This window comes from Chelonia mydas, chromosome 11, assembly GCF_015237465.2.
Source record: "Chelonia mydas isolate rCheMyd1 chromosome 11, rCheMyd1.pri.v2, whole genome shotgun sequence".
Classification (NCBI taxonomy): Eukaryota; Metazoa; Chordata; order Testudines; family Cheloniidae; genus Chelonia; species Chelonia mydas.
The window spans coordinates 48,639,493-48,658,161 of NC_051251.2; the positions used below are offsets into that span (position 1 = coordinate 48,639,493).

An 18,669-nucleotide genomic window follows, 5' to 3' on the forward strand; every position below is an offset into this window, starting at 1 on the left:
TTTTCCATCAAATGTATTTATTTCAGTTTATGGTGAAGTGAATTTTTGAAATCCCTGAAGGGCGACCAGATGGTACAGCCACTGTCAGCTCAGTTATGCTTTAGTGGACAGTAAGGTTTTCAATTTGCATTTTTGGAGGGATGCAACTATTACCTACTTAGCACCGATTTTTGTGTGTGTACTGATCTACTGTTTATTTACGAAAGCATAAGGCCCCATTAGCAACTCACTCGACCCGTCCCATCAAAATCTATAAGACACTTCATGTTAGCAAGTGTTCACCAATTTAAATAAATGTCACACAATGAGGTCCTGTGTTTTGCAAAAGGGATAATGTAGATTTAAGATGATGAGATCCAATCTTAAACTCCAACTTTGTTTATAGAGGCCCTGATTCAGCACAGGACTTGAACATGAGTTTGTCTAATTAAAGCCTTTGAAGGCAATGGGATTTAATCATGTGCTTAAGTGGTTTGATGAATAAACGGCCACATCCTGCATTTCATTTGCTATCAACAGGTAAGCAGATTTGCAACAACAAATACCACCCACGATGTTTGTTGTAAGAAAAAGCAAAATGGGGAAATGAACATGTTGCCACTGGTTCCTTGACTGCAAGGGTAGGATGCTTTAAAAAGGGTGATAAAAATGCCTCCTCAGTTTTAAAAAACAGATGAAAAGAATTTGTCTCAAAAAACCTCATTTCTTTTATTCCTCCTCTGTGATGTATCCAAACAAAAGGTTTCTTATGTCACTCATGCAATATCCTTAATTTTACCTCATCCTAGCCACATATCAATCACAAATCTTCAAGCCTTTTTCTTCCTACAAGTGTATACGATTGATGAGCTCAAATTTTTCCACTTTTACTGAAAGGTCAGGATAGTTTGGAACGGGGGTGTTGATTTATACATCTCTCTAGTACACAATAGTAAATCTTCCCCCAAAATAAAATATTGAAATTAAAATATTCTATTTTGTCATTAAGATAGGAGACACAAGATAATATACTCAAATAAAAGATATTAAACACAACTATGTAGAGATTGACACATTTGACCATTTTGTCTTGAAAACTTTAACATTTTATTTTACACAATTAAATCCATATGGGATATCTATTTTGGAAAAGATATGGCACAAAACTCAGAGTCCTATAATATGTAAGGTGAAGAAGCACTTCAAAATGTTGCTACGTATCCTACACAGACACAGACACACACACACACAAGAAAACACCATTAAACAAATGACAATGGTTTGAGTGCAGTTTAATAAAGGTGGAGCGTTGTTGGGATAGGGTGGAAGTTCACTGTCAGAGAATCCCCCCTCTCATGCCAGGATGTGGCATTGTAGAGGTTTTTCTGCTCTAGCACCCTCTTTTGTTGGCCAATCTTGTTCTGCAACAGTCTTCTGGGTGACTCAGCCCTCCCACCAGGTCACATGTAAAGTTCAGTCCCCTTCCGGGACAACAAAAGTCCAATTAAATAACCAAACAAAACATCCAAAACAATGAACCATGTTTCTGCCACTCTCAGGCTATTCTTCAGCCCCACCTTCGGGGCTCAGCTCTCACCCCCTCTAAGTCCTTCCAGCTGTCACAAAGAGCTGACTCTCAGGCACCATTCCCTGGAGTTCCTCTCACAGTTAATGTAGTTCACCACACTTTGCGGGCCAGCAGAATTCTTCTTTGCTCTCTCTAACTGAGTACATATAAGAACAGCCTCAGGGCAAAACTAAAGTTATCCTCTGGGTGCCCTCCAAAAGAAAAAAGAAACCATCAAAAGTCAGCACCGCTTACTCCTACTAGGGTCTGCATCAAGATTACCTCATGAGCAACCATATTGAGCAGAGCTAATAGATCTAAAAACAGCAGCACAAACACCTGTTCTTTACTGCTCCTCAGGACATTTATGTAATCAGAGTAACAGTCTAAATGCATCATATATATTTTCATTGTTTACAACATGTTAGTAATGGTGTTGCATTTTTCCTATCTATGACAAAATGGCAGAATTTGTACAGTAAATATGAAAATACACTGCAAACTCATAATTTGTTATGATGCTTCCATTGTTACAGATCATTTAATTCATTGTTCTAACTCCATCTTTGGAGCTCATGACATTTGACTCTTATGGTGGTGGCACTTTGGGATTTATCTAATGTGTTGTTGGAACAGTCACAGACAATTTAACTTTCTTAGAATATATTAGTTTATGCTGCTGCTATAAAAGATCCAAATTAAATTCCCCACAGGGATTTTTAACTGCCATATTAGGATGTACAAAGTAATTTTTTTCTAGCAACAGGGACTACAGTAATGACTGCTGAATATCATTCTGATAATGACAGATGTTACAAAGACAAAAGATGAATTCTTAATGAGACTTTCAGTGATTTTATCCTAATTTCATATGCTTATGTTTTGAAATATATATAATAGTGAAACTAGAAAACTACTCTTCCCTACAGAACCCTGTTTTTCTTGTTATTATATATAAATTTACAGTGTTGGATTTATATGTTGTTCTATTCATTGCTGTTCATGGATGTTTCTAATTGGTAGCAACACCAGAAGATTTTAAAATATCCTTTGCCTTTTGGAATATTACAGATTAACTAAATTCAGTTCCCTTGTGTTGTTCAGTGCAAGTTCAGAAGAAGGGAATCTGTAAGGTTTTATGGATGTATACAGTATATTATCTTATTCCTTTGTTATTTCATACATCATTATGGACACAGAACAGAGCCATATAGCACCTGAATATGACAGAAGAGGTTAACACTTTATATAGATATGTTTCAAAGAAGTGCCTTTTCTTATTGTATAATGTCCATGGTTTTACTACATTTTACAGCTGACACTTTACAAGATGAGTGAATAGACAGACTGAAGAAAAAATTCAGCATGCTTAGAACTATTTTTTCAAGAATTTCAGCAATGGAAGAATGGTGAAATCTAAGAATTTTGTTAAAAACAAGACTATTTTGCATTTCTTCTTTTCTTTTTTCTTTTTTTTTTTTTCCAGTTTTATTGGGGAAAAAACGTCAGTTTTCCTCAGAAGCAAAACTTAAGTGACAAATTGCCCTTGCCTCATTTGAAGGAAAATTCTGCTTTTTCCACTGCAAACACATCACCTTGAACAAAGCGGGGGAAATCACTTCGGGAAATTTTCATTGAGGAAAGTTCTTTCAGGGAATTTTTACTTAAGCACAAGTCCTTTTTTCTTTGTGGCCAGGAAGGAAGTGTTGTCACTGGCAAAGTAAACATTAATCTGTGTTTAGGTGAAACTTCATAACTTACTGATTGCTGTGGAATTTATGTGAGTACTCCTAAAAATCTTGATTTACAAATGAAAATAAAGCAAATACTGATAATTCGACACAGCTTTAAATTATAATGTATTTTTGCTGTCCTCCAAGTTCTGCTTGTTTACTTATGCCCATAGGTTCTGCAATAAAAGCATGGCACACTGAGTGTGGAACAGGAACCGCAATACACTTCCATGTTATTAATTCCAAGATGGCAGAGGCATCTCCTCTGATGCAGCAAGGAGCAATTTAAAGAAAACCTTACCACATGGGAAATGGTTATGTTTATATTCAGTTACAAAAATCTAGAGAAAAGGACAGTGAGCACACTCTAAGCCTCTTATTGCCATTTTGAGTGCATGAGCTACACAGTCCCCTGTGGAGAATGAAAAATCCAGTGCTATCCACTCTACCTGACTCTTAAAGGGGCAGTACTGAAATAAATGTTGGAGCAAGTCTAGATTCCTAACTGCGCTGAAAGGATACTTTAAATATATGTTAACTATAGTGTCAAATACATACAGTAAGAAAGAAACAGTAAACTCATGATACCAGTTTGAATATAAATGTAGGTAGTTATCTGCCATATTGGTAAATTAAAACCATGGAAGACATTTAGAGAATGACGAATCAGGCAGGCTTACTCCTTTCTTAAGCAAACTGATAGGGTTTGATTTAGATTATTGATGAGGCATCAAATAGGCTCTACGATCTTTATTAGTCAAAGACATAACTGCACAATACAGAAAGGCAAAGGTCAGTATCTCACCAGTCCAGAGAACAGCTCCTTAGCATCTTCAAACCTGCTACAAAGTATGAACTTAGGAAGCCTGGGTTCAATTCCAGGTTCTGAGAGGAGTGTTCTCTAGTGATTACAGACTCTTCTGCCCTTGTGTTTCCCAAGCCCAACTCCATTTGGCCCCTCCAGCCTATCTTTGTCCCAGGGGCAGTCTTCCCCACCCCTTCAGCTCCATGTCTCAGTCCCCCTCACTTTCCCCACAGCTTCTCATCTTCATTCTAGTTCCTCCACTCCACAAATCTCCAGCCCTGGGCCCCAGTCAATCCTTTCACTGCCTCCCAGGCCCAATTCCTCACTCTTCTTCCATCCAGTGAGATTGTTTCCTCCTCTTCCTGGGCTACTCGGACACTTCCTGGCCCAACAGGGAGAACACTGAGAGCACAGAAGTGCTTTTCTGCTCCCAGTTCTTATGTCCGGCACCAAAACAGCCAGAAGTAATTGCAGGGGAAGTCCTGCTCAGCCCCTACATCCGTGGGCTGGAGTATGGTCAATGGGGATGGCATATGCACAGTCGGGTCACAGCTATGAGCTGTGAGAGGGTAGAATACACTCAGTACAGAGAATCTTCAGAGACTGTAGCTGCCAAATGCTAAAAGCCTCTCTCTGAGCATGTGAAGCAGAGAACAAATACCAGGGTGAAACCCCACACACACACACACCAAATTTTCAGTCTTTGCTTCAAAGGTTAGAAACACTAGAGCTTCTCAATGAAATAGTTTCAAGAATTTTTTTAACATGGGTAAAACAACATTTTTTCCTTAATTTTGTTCTGAGAAGTGGCTGAACTGTTTTTTTGCTGAAGTTTCCAAAACACTTCAGCCTGAGGCAGATACCCAGAATAGAAAATTTCAGTCAGAATGGTTAAAGTCTGACAAAGTTGTAAACAACTGAAAACAGGGTCTTATAATGGAAAGCGTTGGGCAACCTTAATAGGAAGCACTACCTGCACTGGCTAGAACTGAATTTTACATATGATGCAGGAACAAAAAGAAGTGACTGGTTTTTAAACAATTGTCATATTTGTTATAGTGATCAATATGGCAATAAAGAGACATGTTCGGAGGACTAATTAAAAAACATATTACAAGAACCATTTATGATCACGCCCAACTGGCATCTCCCAAGAATCTAGCAGATCCTACAGAGCCCCGCTTACCTTGTGACAATGCAAGTGGAGATAAGGTACAGGATGGCATACGCATTTTTACCACCACGTTGTCTATATTTCTTCTAAGACCCAATTTGCCAATGTGTATTAAGTCTATCTCCCCAGCTCCTCATTCATCTCAAAAACTATCAACATCAAAGCCTAGTTGGGATTAGTTATGTTAATGCAACATTAAGGTTACATATCAAAGTACAAGATAAAGCCAAGAAACAAAAGTTAAAGGGGTAAATCTTCACACAGTCGGCAGAAAACTGCACTAACGCAGCAAACGAAGTTTCCCACAACCAGGAAGAATCCTTGACTGGAATAAAGCCAACTCTATGCTACCTTTCTGCCTCTACACAGAGGGTTTGTCAAGTCAGGAAAGTGTGTACTGGGGTAGGACAGAGCACAATCCTCAGCTGGCACAGCAGCTGGCTGCAGACACAGTACTTTGAAGATGCTCTAAGTTTTGCCAGGGACAGTTACATCTCCCAGTCAGCTCAGGATCATGGGAGCCACCTTTCTAAATCCTGTGCCATTGAGGCTCAACCCCAAGATTCTCACAGTAATGTTAATTCAGCCACATTAAACATTTTTGATTAACAGCTAAGCTACTAAAAATGTACCATGTAAAATTATACAATTTGGCTTGATTCCACTAGTGAACACAGACTGTGGGCCTGGTGATCAAAAGTCCACCTGGATGACAAGTACCCTGGTGAAGCTGCCTACAAACTCTGTTCCACCAAGGGCCTGGAGTTGCCTGCTGTAGCCCAGAAAATGGATCTTCCAGGCAGACTTTGTTAATGGATATCTCCTTTGGAGCACGGACTGTAAATTAAAGACACTTTCACCTGGTGGAACTCCGAGGGGGGGGGTAACAGCAGTGCCACCACTTCTTGTTCTCCCAGGGTGAAATCAGTGCACAGACATGGGGATACAAACAGCAATTTTTCATGATTTAAACTTAGCATGTTCAATGTGAGAGAATTAATGTGCTGTGGGAATCATTACTTTTTTCATTTCCTGACTTTTTTGTGTTTCCCTGTGTAGCCTCAGCACTGCATGATCAGAACTTTTCTTGTATTTATATAAAGGTTGTCTCTTTACCCAATTAGAGGAATTCACAGGATATTGTAGCACGCTGAATGAGCTGTTCAAAACCATGTTAATTTCCATTACGCATTTAAATGTAAAATGGCTGAAGAATTAGCCATTTTGTGGTGTATTAGAACTTAAATTAATAATCATTATTTGATTATGTAAAATTAATGCAATTTTAATCAACACATTATTAGTGCAATTACTTTCACCAAGTATTAAATGTAGAGTAAAGCTGACATGGAGGAAAAGCATAAGCACACAAGTTACAATGGTCTGCTTAGGAAAGACATCATGGATTGTTTTGATTTGTGAAAACCTCATTCCTCCAACACTTTACATTATTTTTTTCCCTTTATATGAAGCCTGGTGTGTGCAAGAGCTTGGAATGGGAATACTGGTGTCACAGAAGCACTACATTTCTATAGTGCCATCAACTGAAAAGTATAGCAAATTCTTGCAATATATTGAAATTCACTTTACAGGCTTCTCGACAGTGTCCATGATAATCTTTCAAAACCCTTCCAAATCCTGAGACAACCTGCAAGACCTAGAAAATAACCACCAACAATATTTTGTGGATACTTAATTACTTGACTCTAACACCAACAACCTCTCCAGGGAAAGATGTAGAGTGATACAAAATAATAAATTATGGTTGCACTTTATATTAATATTTTATTTATAAATAGTTTTTAAAGCATTAATAAATGTTAATGGGTGTTTTAATAAATGGCTAATCATTGTTATAGATCATTAACCCTTTATAAATACAAAGTTAATATCAAGTGTGACCTAAATTATATAGGAAGGCCCAGCCAAGCTTTCCAATCCATCCTCTCTCATAGTGCAAAAACTATGGGAACACAAAATGAAAATAAAAGGCCTTCTATTCAAAACCTACTACCTTATATAAGGCAGTTTAAAGAACAATCACCTGAAAGTATCAAGCTACATTTTGTAGTTGGTATAACAGATGCATCCCTCTTTCCAGATATTTGAGTATGCTTTGACCAGGCAGAGCAATGGATGCTTCTTCAAAGTATTTGAAAATGTTGATTTTGTAGAGAACACGTTGGCCTGGACCAAACTGGTCTGTCAGGATTCAATGGGATCAAAGCTAGCTAATGGAGTCTACTCAGAGAATCAATGGTTTTACACAATAAACATAATACATTTTGCTCATCTATCTCATCAGACAATACAAGAAGTAAATTAGGGAAGAATTTAGTAAGAAAATGTGACAGAAGGTAGAGAAAGCCCCAGAGCACATCAATAAAGAAGCTATTTTGTGAGTGAGCTAGTTCAGTTGATTAAGGACCTGCTCTAGCTCCTTCCAGGGTGGGAGGGCCTGACCTAGGGTGACCAGACATCCCAATATTATTGGGATCATCCCAATATTAAGGGCTTTGTCTTATATAGGCAACTATTACCCCACCATCCCGATTTTTCACACCTGCTATCTGGTCACCCTAGCTTGATCCTAACTAACTGGAAGTACCAGCATACTTGATATAGGGGACCAGAGGCTGAAACTTCTGTATTAATGGCAGAGGTATTAATGGCAGAGATTATTCCTATGTACCTTTCAAGCAGGTCAGGATATAAATACTAAAAATATTCCTATTGTTAAACTACTTTATGGTTAATTATCTGAGAAAAGTTAAGCAGTCCAGTGGATTTAGAATGGGGCTGGGAGTTCTTTCAAATCCTTGCTCTGTCATTGATTTGCAAGTGCTCAGTATAATTATTACTTTTATTGTGTCTTACAAATGTTACTTTCTTTTTCAGCTGATGTTATTTGTAGTATAGCTCTTCAGGGAAGTAGTATAAACAAAACATATAGACCATCAACTCATCCATAATATTACTATTTCATTTGTATTGTTATGGGGGTTTAGATACTAATACTAAATTTCTCAATAACTGGATAGCGGACTTGTGAGAATAATACAAAGTATTATTTGTATTATTAAACTTCAAAATTATTTTGAAGTCATAAAGTCATACGACTTCAAAAATAAAGTGGAAGGAAGGCAAATGGAGAACAGCACAAATCAACTCTTTATTTCTTTAATGAACTACAATTGCATTAAATATGTTTTGCTGACCTTTTTTGGGACATTGTTTGTCATCTATATTAGTTACATATATTGTGAATTTGACGCAGTTTTAGACTCATGGGGCCAGATCCCAGCACTTACTCCAATTGCTCTGTATAATTAAGCACTGAAAATCACTACTGCAGAATGCTATTGGGTCAAATAACTTAGCAAGATCCACAAGAGGATTAGACAATAAAAGAAGTAATATTATCTGCTATCTGCTAGAATAAAAATTGGAAGAATTAACAGTCTTCAGTTCATATAAAAAGCTGCTGGCCATGGGTGAAAAGAAATTTCCCTGCACACAACCCACATGAACACTTTCTTAAATATGGCTAACGGAGCTGGTCAAAATATTTCAAATGCATTTTCCCCTAAAAAGCTGCAGACTTTTTCAAACATTTTCATGAATTTCTTCTTAACAAACTTGTTCTTGAAATAGTTAGTGTTTAATTTATAATGAAAGAGGTGCCATGGCTTAAGCAGTTTTTTTACTTTCATAACCAATGCAGCAAGCCCAGAGGTGCCGGGGCTATGAACTGCCAATGCTAGAGGTGCCAGGGCTCAGTCCTGGAAAGCCCTTCCACAAATTAAACACTACTCTCAATATTTTTCATTTTAAAAATCCACATTTTTCAGGAAACAAAATTTTGATGATTTTTTTTTTTTTTGGTAAACACAAAATCTAAATTTCTGTTAACGTGTTAAAAAGGAAAAATGGGCCCATTTCACACTTGGTGAAATGGAAGTAACTCTGAAACTTTTCAGAATTTTCCTTTTCATTTTCAAACATCTCTACTATGTAATATTATGAAAGTGACCTGCCACATTATGTTTTTTTCTTGCCTTGATTTGAAGAATCTATAATGGCCATGTTGGAAACTTAACACCTTACAAATTGGCTCATATCTACTTTGGTGTAGCAAATAGAGCCGGTACGGAACTTTTTAACAAAGCATTTTTTTCATCAAAAATGTTGATTCATTAAAACCAAAAATTCTTGTGAAACAAGGTTAATTTCAATGAGCCTCTTGACTCAAAAGATTTTTGACAAAAAGTTTTGAAATTATTGAAACATTTCACATTACATTTTCTAAACAAGAAGTTTTAGTTTTTCAATTCAGAATGGCTTTTTGTTTCGAATATTAGACTGGAAAAGGTTATAAGAGAAAAAAGTCTAAAATCAAAACATTTTTGGTTTTTCTAGTCACAAAAACTTTCTCCATTTTGACTTGTCATCCTGATCTGGGGTATTAAAAGTGTCCAAACTCTCAAAAATATTCACAAACTGGGAAGCCAGTTTCCCACGCTGCTCTAGTGGTAATAGCTGTAATTCTAGGTAGCTGTGGCTTATTTTCACAATAACCAATATGACAGGAAACTTTGTATATTGCAAACAAGTTTATTTTATGTTCTATGTGCTCCTTATAATTAATGTCTGACCCTGTCCCCACTGAAGTCAGTAGCAAAGCTTCCACTGATTTTAGTGGTGCAGGATCAAACACTTCCTTGAGCAGCATAAGCCATCAGATTTCAGAACATATCTCTTTGCAAACCTTTTTCATACTTTATGAGGAGATCTACTGTTTGTTCACATAAGAACAAACATAACAAGGTGCGTAAGGTAATATCTTTTTATTGGAGCAACTTCAGTTGGTGAGAGAGACAAACTTTTGAGCTACACAGAGGTCTTCTTCGACCATGGCTCAACTCTGCTCACGCAGGTGATGTTACTGTGTCATTGTAATGGGGCACTTACATCGGTGGGAGACAAATTTAACCATAGACAAATGCACATGCACAACTAGGTCAATGCATGGCAGCTTCAGTCGATCTAACTTTGTAGCGTAGACCAGGCCTAATACCCTGGGACCAGCATGGCTACAACACCACAGCATGCAAATAAATATTGAGGTTAATATTCTGTTTAAGCAGCTGTGCTAACAAGTGGTTTGTTCTAACTAAGACAATGCCCTGGTTTTGATTTTATAAAAAAACTTCTTATTTGTTTGTTTGTCCTTATGTTCCACCATATGTCATTGCCTGCAATGATGTTGAGTAATACTGCTGTCATATTACTTGGCATGGTTGCTGCCTTAATAGATTGAACAGATGTGAACTGATTGTCTTAAATTAAACATGGGCATTTTTAAGCTATAAACAGCTTTGCAAATATATATGTCATGAAATAAATTCATAAGTCAGAAAGGGATATTATGTGTAGCTAAAAACAGGTTTAAATATCCATAAATATGATCTGGGCAGGAGCTGGGGGGAAGCTCTGAGCCACAATTAAGTGTTTTCGAGAGACTGCTGAATTGGAATTAATTTGCAAACTGGATACAATTAACTTAGGCTTGAATAGAGACTGGGAGTGGATGGGTCATTACACAAAGTAAAACTATTTCCCCATGTTTATCCTCCTCCTTCCCCCCCACCCACTCCCCACTGTTCCTCAGATGTTCTTGTCAACTGCTGGAAATGGCCCACCTTGATTATCACTACAAAAGGTCCTCCCCCACCCCCGCTCTCCTGCTGGTAATAGCTCACCTTAAGTGATCCCTCTCCTTACAGTGATTGATGATGTTAGTTCCAGGTGTGAGATGTGCTCCAGGGGGCAACCTTAACAAATGAAAGAAAAATAGTGACTATTATCTTCTCCCCAAGCCTCTTACAGATATAACCTCTCTATTCTGGGATCCATATTTTGGGTTTAAATTGCGATGTGCTGGGGATCCTTTTTAACAGATGGATGAGATTTGTATTGGATTGCAAGCACTTTGAAGCTAAGGGGATAAGTACTATAGAAAACCCTAAGATAGACCAGGGGTATATATAACTTTACATTGAAGCTTGCTGTGTTTTATTCCTTAGGATGATAGTGATCCTTTTGTATTTAGGATTAACATTACTGCTTTGAGCAGGGGGTTGGACTAGATGTTTCTAGTTTCATGTTCTCTGTGTATATAAATCTCCCTACTGTATTTTCCACTGAATGCATCCGATGAAGTGAGCTGTAGCTCACGAAAGCTTATGCTTAAAGAAATTTGTTAGTCTCTAAGGTGCCAAGTACTCCTTTTCTTTTTTGTGAATACAGACTAACACGGCTGCTACTCTGAAACTTAGAATATTAGTGTTATTCCATTTTGGAGGCTTGACCAGGGTAATGTCTATGCATGAAATGCAGAGAAATCTGCTTTATTATCCAGCTATTCCATTTTCTCCTCCAGAATATGCTTTTTTTTCTCTTTCAGATATATTCAGTGATATATTTGGGTATTAACATTTGTGTGCTAAAGACCCAGGAGTTCTAGTAAAATACTCCTAGCAAGATTTTTGTAAGAAGCATAAGAGTGCCTCTCAAAACATTTAAATGTATAGTTTGATGGTTAAACATTAGTATGTTTGAGTAAGCTTAAAATAACTTTTTAGTATGTTTAAAAAATGAATATAAACACATTATGCTCCTGAATTACATTAACACTTATTTTCTGTTTCTTAATTTGTTTTGTGAAAGAGAAACATGAAATATAGAGGAAGATATAAATCTCTTCGAAATTCGAAGACAACAAGAGGAAGAGTTGTTTTCATACCTAGCTACTTGGATATCATCTTTATAACAAACAAGTTTCAATAAATTATGCCCCCTTCTTCTATGACAGGTTTTAAAGTGTAAAGTTAAGTCCATCCATTCTCAGTTAGAGAAGTTAACATCAGTGTTATACAAAGTTAACAGAAGAGAGAACATTTGTTCCAGTAGTATACTTTGCAGAGTTTAGTTTACACTGTTTGTTTTGACTTTCCATAACTAAAACCTGTGTTAATCATGGCTTTAGTAGTGTGTTTGTGTACTTTGATAGGGAGGCTTTCATGAATACTCATGTATAAGTTTCGTCATTGCCTTGTACCTTTTTTATTACCTGTGTTAACATTTAAAGTCTCATACTCTTTGTGAGATCCTTTAGCCTTCATTTTTCTTTATTATGAAATAACGTTTGCATATAATGATCTTATTTATCATTATATGGAATCTGTTATATGTGTGTGTGTGTGTGAGAGAGAGAGAGAGAGTCTAGTTTTTAAGCAGAACTTTCAAGGATCTGGCAAATATTCTTAATGAGGCTTTGACTGGAAGCATAAACTACAACAAACAACTTTGCCATTTCCTCCTGTCCTGAGTAGAGCTCGAAAAAATTGTTTTTAACTGAAACAAATGCATTTTCAGGTGCACCAAAACTATTCATGAATTCAGCAAATAGTTTCAGCTAAAAAAACCTGAGAATCAAGATTTAAAAAATGTTTTAATGAATCATTTTGTCTTTTTATTTTGAATCAATATTACATTTAGAAAATCATTTCTAATCTATATATGAAACATTTTGTTTGTCCTGTACAATTTTTTTCAGGTTTTCATTTTGTTGAGGAAAAAAATCAAAATATTTAGCTTCAGCTTGAAATAAATCATCTTTTAATTATTATTATTTTTCAGGCCTCATCGAGGAAGGATAGAAATGCCTCTATTTGAGAATCTCTCAAGCCAACATTAAAGGGAACAGACTGCATTTCTTGAGAAAGAAGACTTCAAACAACAGCAATCAATGTTATTCCAGGCCATTAATGACATTTCAGCTTGTGAGACCTGTTCTGTTTAACCATGCCCAAGGGTTAGGTTAATTTTGTTATTGATATTACTTTCGAGCTAAGGCTTTTATTATCAATTACACTTAATAATCCAAGACACTTAGAAATATGCACCTGGAGGAAAAACAAAACACTAACGCAGCAAAAAGGGAGGGAGAGAGAGAGAGAGAGAGAGAGAGAATGTGGGACTTATGTAGAATTTAAGGATTTCATTAATTTAATTAAAATAGCCTGACTGAAACAATTTTACAAATGTGTTTGGAGAGTTAAAAAGCACAATCATATTTTTACGCAAAAACGTCAGTAACTTCTTTAAAATAACTGACTTATCAGCATCACTCTAACAGTCTAACCCTTTGAAGGAGAATGGTACAGTAGCAGCAGAGGTAGCTTCAATGCAACATAGTTTTATAAGAATATTATTTCCCATTCATAAACTAGGACAAACTTTTTCTGTAGAAGAGTACACTCACCTGGGGGAGCCTAATGATCAGGCCTGGTGTCGCAATCATCTAGTGTCCCCTGCTGACAGCTCCTCTGTCCCTGAAGCAGTCTCTTTCTCTTCTCGTGACTTAGCTATTTGCCCAGGTCATTTTAAAGTCTCTCCCTTCCTGGGACCTGCAGGGGTGTCCATACTAGGGTGACCAGATCTCCCAATTTTATAGGGACAGTCCCGATTTTGGGGTCTTTTTCTTATATAGGCTCCTATTATCCCCCACCCCCGTCCCGATTTTTCACACTTGCTGTCTGGTCACCCTAGTCCACACAGTCTTGTGTACAGCTGCACTTACCAAAGCTTTCTCTTTGGAGCCTGGTTTCAAACTCAATAGTTCATTTTCTTCTTGGGTAAGGTGTTTCTACACCACCTTTTAGAGTGACCCAGTAGAGGAACTCAGGCCCTCCTGTTAGTTCCTGTCCAGGGACCTTGTGGTGAGCGGTAAAGTCTGTTCCCTTTGATTCCTCACCACTTCCCTGGACTTCCTCCTACTTTGACCTTCCTTCAGGCACTTTCCCACAGCTCCTTCCTGGCTTACGGTACTTCCGGCTCTCTGTAGGTCTTTCCACCACTCTCTAGCAGTTAAAGAGAGATTGCAGTATTCTTCCTCTCTCCCCCTGCAGCGCCCTTCTCACCTGGGCTTCCTTTATGCTCGCCACCCAACTCCTCACCTACCTGGCCTCATCTTCAGTTAAGCCTGGTTCACCCTCCATGTATATCTCAATTGAGCTTTCTAGCTCCTGTTAACCCTTTTAGCACCAGTGTGGGGCATATGCCCCACCACAGTTCCACTTTATTGATCTTTGGGATGCAAAGTCTCTTTTTTTAGCCCCTACTATCCCTACCCCCATCTCCAAAAAAAAAAAAAATGAATAAAGTACACAGAGAAATAGGGTATGACTCCCAAAAGACAAAGTAGAATTTCTGTTCAAGGAATGGCCCAGGAGAAAGGTGATATTAGTTTCTACAATTTAAATAAATTAACCTATAGTTCAATAGATTACATATCCTTATGTATTGCTTTGGAGAGTTGTTTTTTTTTAAAATTCATTTGCACATAATAAAAAAAGGCATAAGCCTAACTGCTTTTTTGCTTTCCACGTCCCTATCAAGATCTGACATGCTTGAAAAAAGTTTCTTTTGTCATCCAGTTTCTAGTCACCATTGTGGAAAAAACATGAGACAGCCTGATGTTTTGGGGAGGTGTCTGACCTGACTCTGCAGCCTCAAATGGTAGAATTTTCAGTCGCACCTAAGAGAATTAGGCTCCCAATTTCCATTGAAACTCAATAGAAGTTAAGTATCTAATTCTCATAGATGCTTTAAAAAATGCTACCATAATATATTTAAGTTGCCTAGCATTTTCTGGTATAAAAAAAAATCTTAACACACTTTATTTGAGATTCTGAATAACCTCCCTTGTTTCCAGCAATCTACTGAAATTCGTCCAGAACAAAGTCTTGGGGCTACAGACGTACATTTCATGGGTTTCAAGAAATTCCATTCAGGTTAGGCTGAGATACACACTTTCTCTCCTTTCACTTGCATTCCTCAGGAAATTTTAGCAGTCTGCCACAATACCTGAACACAAACATTCATAGAATCATAGACTCATGGAAGATTAGGGTTGGAAGAGACCTCAGGAGGTCATTTAGTCCAACCCCCTTTCAAATCAGGACCAACACCAACTAAATCATCCCAGCCAGAGCTTTGTCAAGCTCAGCCTTAAAAACCTCTAAGGATGGGAATTCCACCACCTCACTAGATAACCCATTCCAGTGCTTCACCACCCTCCTAGTGAAATAGTGTTTCATAATATCAAACCTAGACCTTCCCAACTGCAACTTGAGACCATTACTCCTTGTTCTCTCATCTGACACCACTGTGAACAGCTGAGCTCCAGCCTCTTTCGAACCCCGCTTCAGGTAGTTTAAGGCTGCTATCAAATCCCCCCTCACTCTTCTTTTCCGCAGACTAAACAAGCCCAGTTCCCTCAGCCTCTCCTCATAAGTCATGTGCCCCAGCCCCCTGATCATTTTCGTTGCCCTCTGCTGGACTCTCTCCAATTTGTCCACATCCTTTCTGTAGCGGGGAAGGGGGGAGGAGGGAAAACTGGACTTAATACTCCAGATGTAGCCTCCCCAGTGCTGAATAGAGGGGAATAATCACTTCCCTCGACCTGCTGACAATGCTCCTACTAATGCAGCCTCATATGCCATTAGCCTTCTTGGTAACAAGGGCACACTGCTGATGCATATCCAGCTTCTCATCCACTGTACTCCCCAGGTCCTTTTCTGCAGAAATGCTGCTTAGCCAGGAGGTACCCAGCTTGTAGCAATGCATGGGATTATTCTGTCCTAAGTGTAGGACCTGCTCCATGATTTTTCCAGGGACTGAGGTGAGGCTGACCAGTCTATAGTTCCACGGGTGCTCCTTCTCTTTTTTAAAGATGAGCACTATATTTGCCTTTTTCCAATCGTCCGGGACCTCCCCTGATCGCCAAGAATTTTCTAAGATAATAGTCAATTGCTCTTCAGTCACATCAGCCAATTATCTCAGCACCCTTGGATGCATTAGATCTGGACCCATGGACTTGTGCACGTCCAGCTTTTCTAAATAGTCCTTAACCTGTTCTTTCACCACTTAGGGCTGCTCACCTCCTCCACATACTGTGTTGCCCAGGACAGCAGTGTGGGAGCGGACCTTGTCTGTGAAGACCAATGCAAAAAAAAGCATTGAGTACTTCAGCTTTTTCCACATCATCTATCACTAGGTTGCCCCCCCCCCCCCATTGATTAAGGGTCCCACACGTTCCTTTTCGAAAGGGCTGGACCTGTGACTCCACCAAAGTAGCAGCAGCTCTGTGGAGCATCTGTCAGCAGCTCTGTGGAGCAGCTGTGTAAGGGCATAGGGCCCGAATGCACACCAAAGGGCATCCTCCATTTTAGGAAGCAGGGCCGGCTCCAGGCACCAGCTTTCCAAGCAGGTGCTTGGGGCGGCATTCAGAATGGGGTGGCAGTCCGTGTCCTGCGGCGGCAATTCAGTGGCAACTGCTTGGGGCAGCAAAATTGGTAGAGCCACCCCTGTTAGGAAGACAGCGTTCTCGAATTCAGGGAGAAGAACAGACTGTGACTGCTGAAGCTTAAGCAATCAGAGTTTGCTGTATATATAATGTTTAACTAAAAATATATTTGTTAAATACAAGATATCTTTGTATTTAAGAAAAGAAGAACCCACCATCAGCAGAAGCAGCCACTGTATTGGGAACACCTGGAACCTTACTGAGCAGCTACAGTGATGGGGAAAGGAGAGGTGAAAAGCCACGTCAGGTCAGAGCAGGCTTCTTGCCACTATCCCAGCTACAGCCCACCCTGCATGTGCTCCACTAAGATGCAACACATGGAACAGGAGCCTATGATCTCAAAAAGGGGGAAACAAAAGTCAAGCCAGGCTATTTTCCCCCACCCCAAACTTCCACTCTAGAACAGCAGCCTTCTTCTGCTGCCAGCTAATGTAATTATTCCAGTACCTCAAGCAGTAGAAGTCTGTGCTGCAATGCTGAATGTTCAGGGTTGCTTGATAGGAGGCTGCATGACAGGAGAGTTGTTACACTGAAATTAATAGAATTTTTGTGGTTTTGTTTTATTAAAATCTAGGAAATTACATAAAAATGTAAACGAATATTATTTAGCTTGTAAAGTCAAGCACTCAATTGTTAGGAAAAGCTAACTTACAGTTGCCAGAGCAACCTTAATTTAGCCCCCTTGTGCATATGCATTCCCATATTAGAAAGACAAGGTGCGTGAGGTAACATTTTTTATTGGACCAATTTCTGTTGTCAAGGAAAGAAGAGCTTTTGAGTTATACACAGCCCTTCCTCAGGTCTGAGAAAGGTACTCAGAGTGTTACAGCTAAATACAAGGTTGAACAGACTGTTTAACATAAGTAGTTAGCACAAATTCTAAGGGACCACTCAAAAGGTCACTTCATCTTGAATGGTCCCATAGAACAAAAAGGGCGGGTTAGTGTGTTACAGATAGTTGTAATATGACATAAATCCAATATTGCTATTCAGTCCATGATTTTTAGTTTCTAGCAAAATTTTATGAATTTAAGCTCCCAGGCTTGTCTTTTGAAAGTGTTGTGCAGGTTTCCTTTGAGGATGAGGACTGAGATGTCAGATATAGAGTGATCACTTTATAAAAAGCGTTCACCCACTGGTGATGTGGCGTTTTTGTCTTTTATCATTTTCCTGTATGAGTTCATTCGAGAGCATAGTGATTGTTTGGTTTCACCCACATAATTGTTATTGGGGCACTTAGTACACTGGATGAGGCACACCACATGTTCTGATATGCATGTGTAGGACCCCTGGATCTTGAAAGGCGTCTTGTGTGGACTGTTGATTATAGTAGCAATGGAGATGTATCTGAAAGTTTTGCATCTGTTGTTCTGGCAGGGTCTGGTGCCACTTTGAGTTGGTGTGTCCTGCCTGGTCTGGGGGGAGCTTGTTTCTGATGATGAGCTTGGAGAGGTTGAGGGGTTGTTTGAAGGCCAGAAGAAGGGGTTCGGGAAAGATTTCTATCAGGATGAGGTCCTCACCGAGTATGGGTTGTAGTTGTTTGATGATAACCCAAATGGGGTCCAGTGAGGGGCATAGGTGACAACTAGGGGTGTTCAGTCATGGGGGGGTGAATATTTTTGTATTGAAGCAGGTTCACTACTGGGTATTTGGGTAGCCCAATCCATGATCTACTTCCCTGGTGGAGTGTCCTTGTTTAGTGAAGGTGGCTTTGAGTGTGTCAAGGTGTATATCCTGGACTTTCTCCCCAGAGCATGTTGTGTAGTATCTGCAGTGGTGGATTAGCCACTGGGACAACGGGGCCAGTGCCCAGTATGATAAATTTCATTCCCAAAGGATTTATACCCAAAACATTTAAAGAGAATGAAAAATAGGGGTTAGAATGCAATGGCTCCTGCAGCCGTAAATATGAAGTCACCATCATAACTTTATAATTTGCAGGGGATCAAAAGTTTGTAGGTGATAGAAAGGAGAGTTAAT

General features: G+C 38.8%; 1 long non-coding RNA gene across 1 annotated transcript; it reads right to left on the minus strand.

The window, feature by feature from the left end:
• Positions 1-1,113: 1,113 nt before the first annotated feature.
• Positions 1,114-17,299, minus strand: LOC119567372. The gene is made up of 4 exons (XR_005227385.2): positions 17,137-17,299; positions 13,585-13,729; positions 11,021-11,092; positions 1,114-1,758 (listed from the first exon to the last, which is right to left on the minus strand). It is a non-coding gene; the product is annotated as an uncharacterized LOC119567372 (long non-coding RNA).
• Between the last annotated feature and the right edge of the window lie 1,370 nt (positions 17,300-18,669).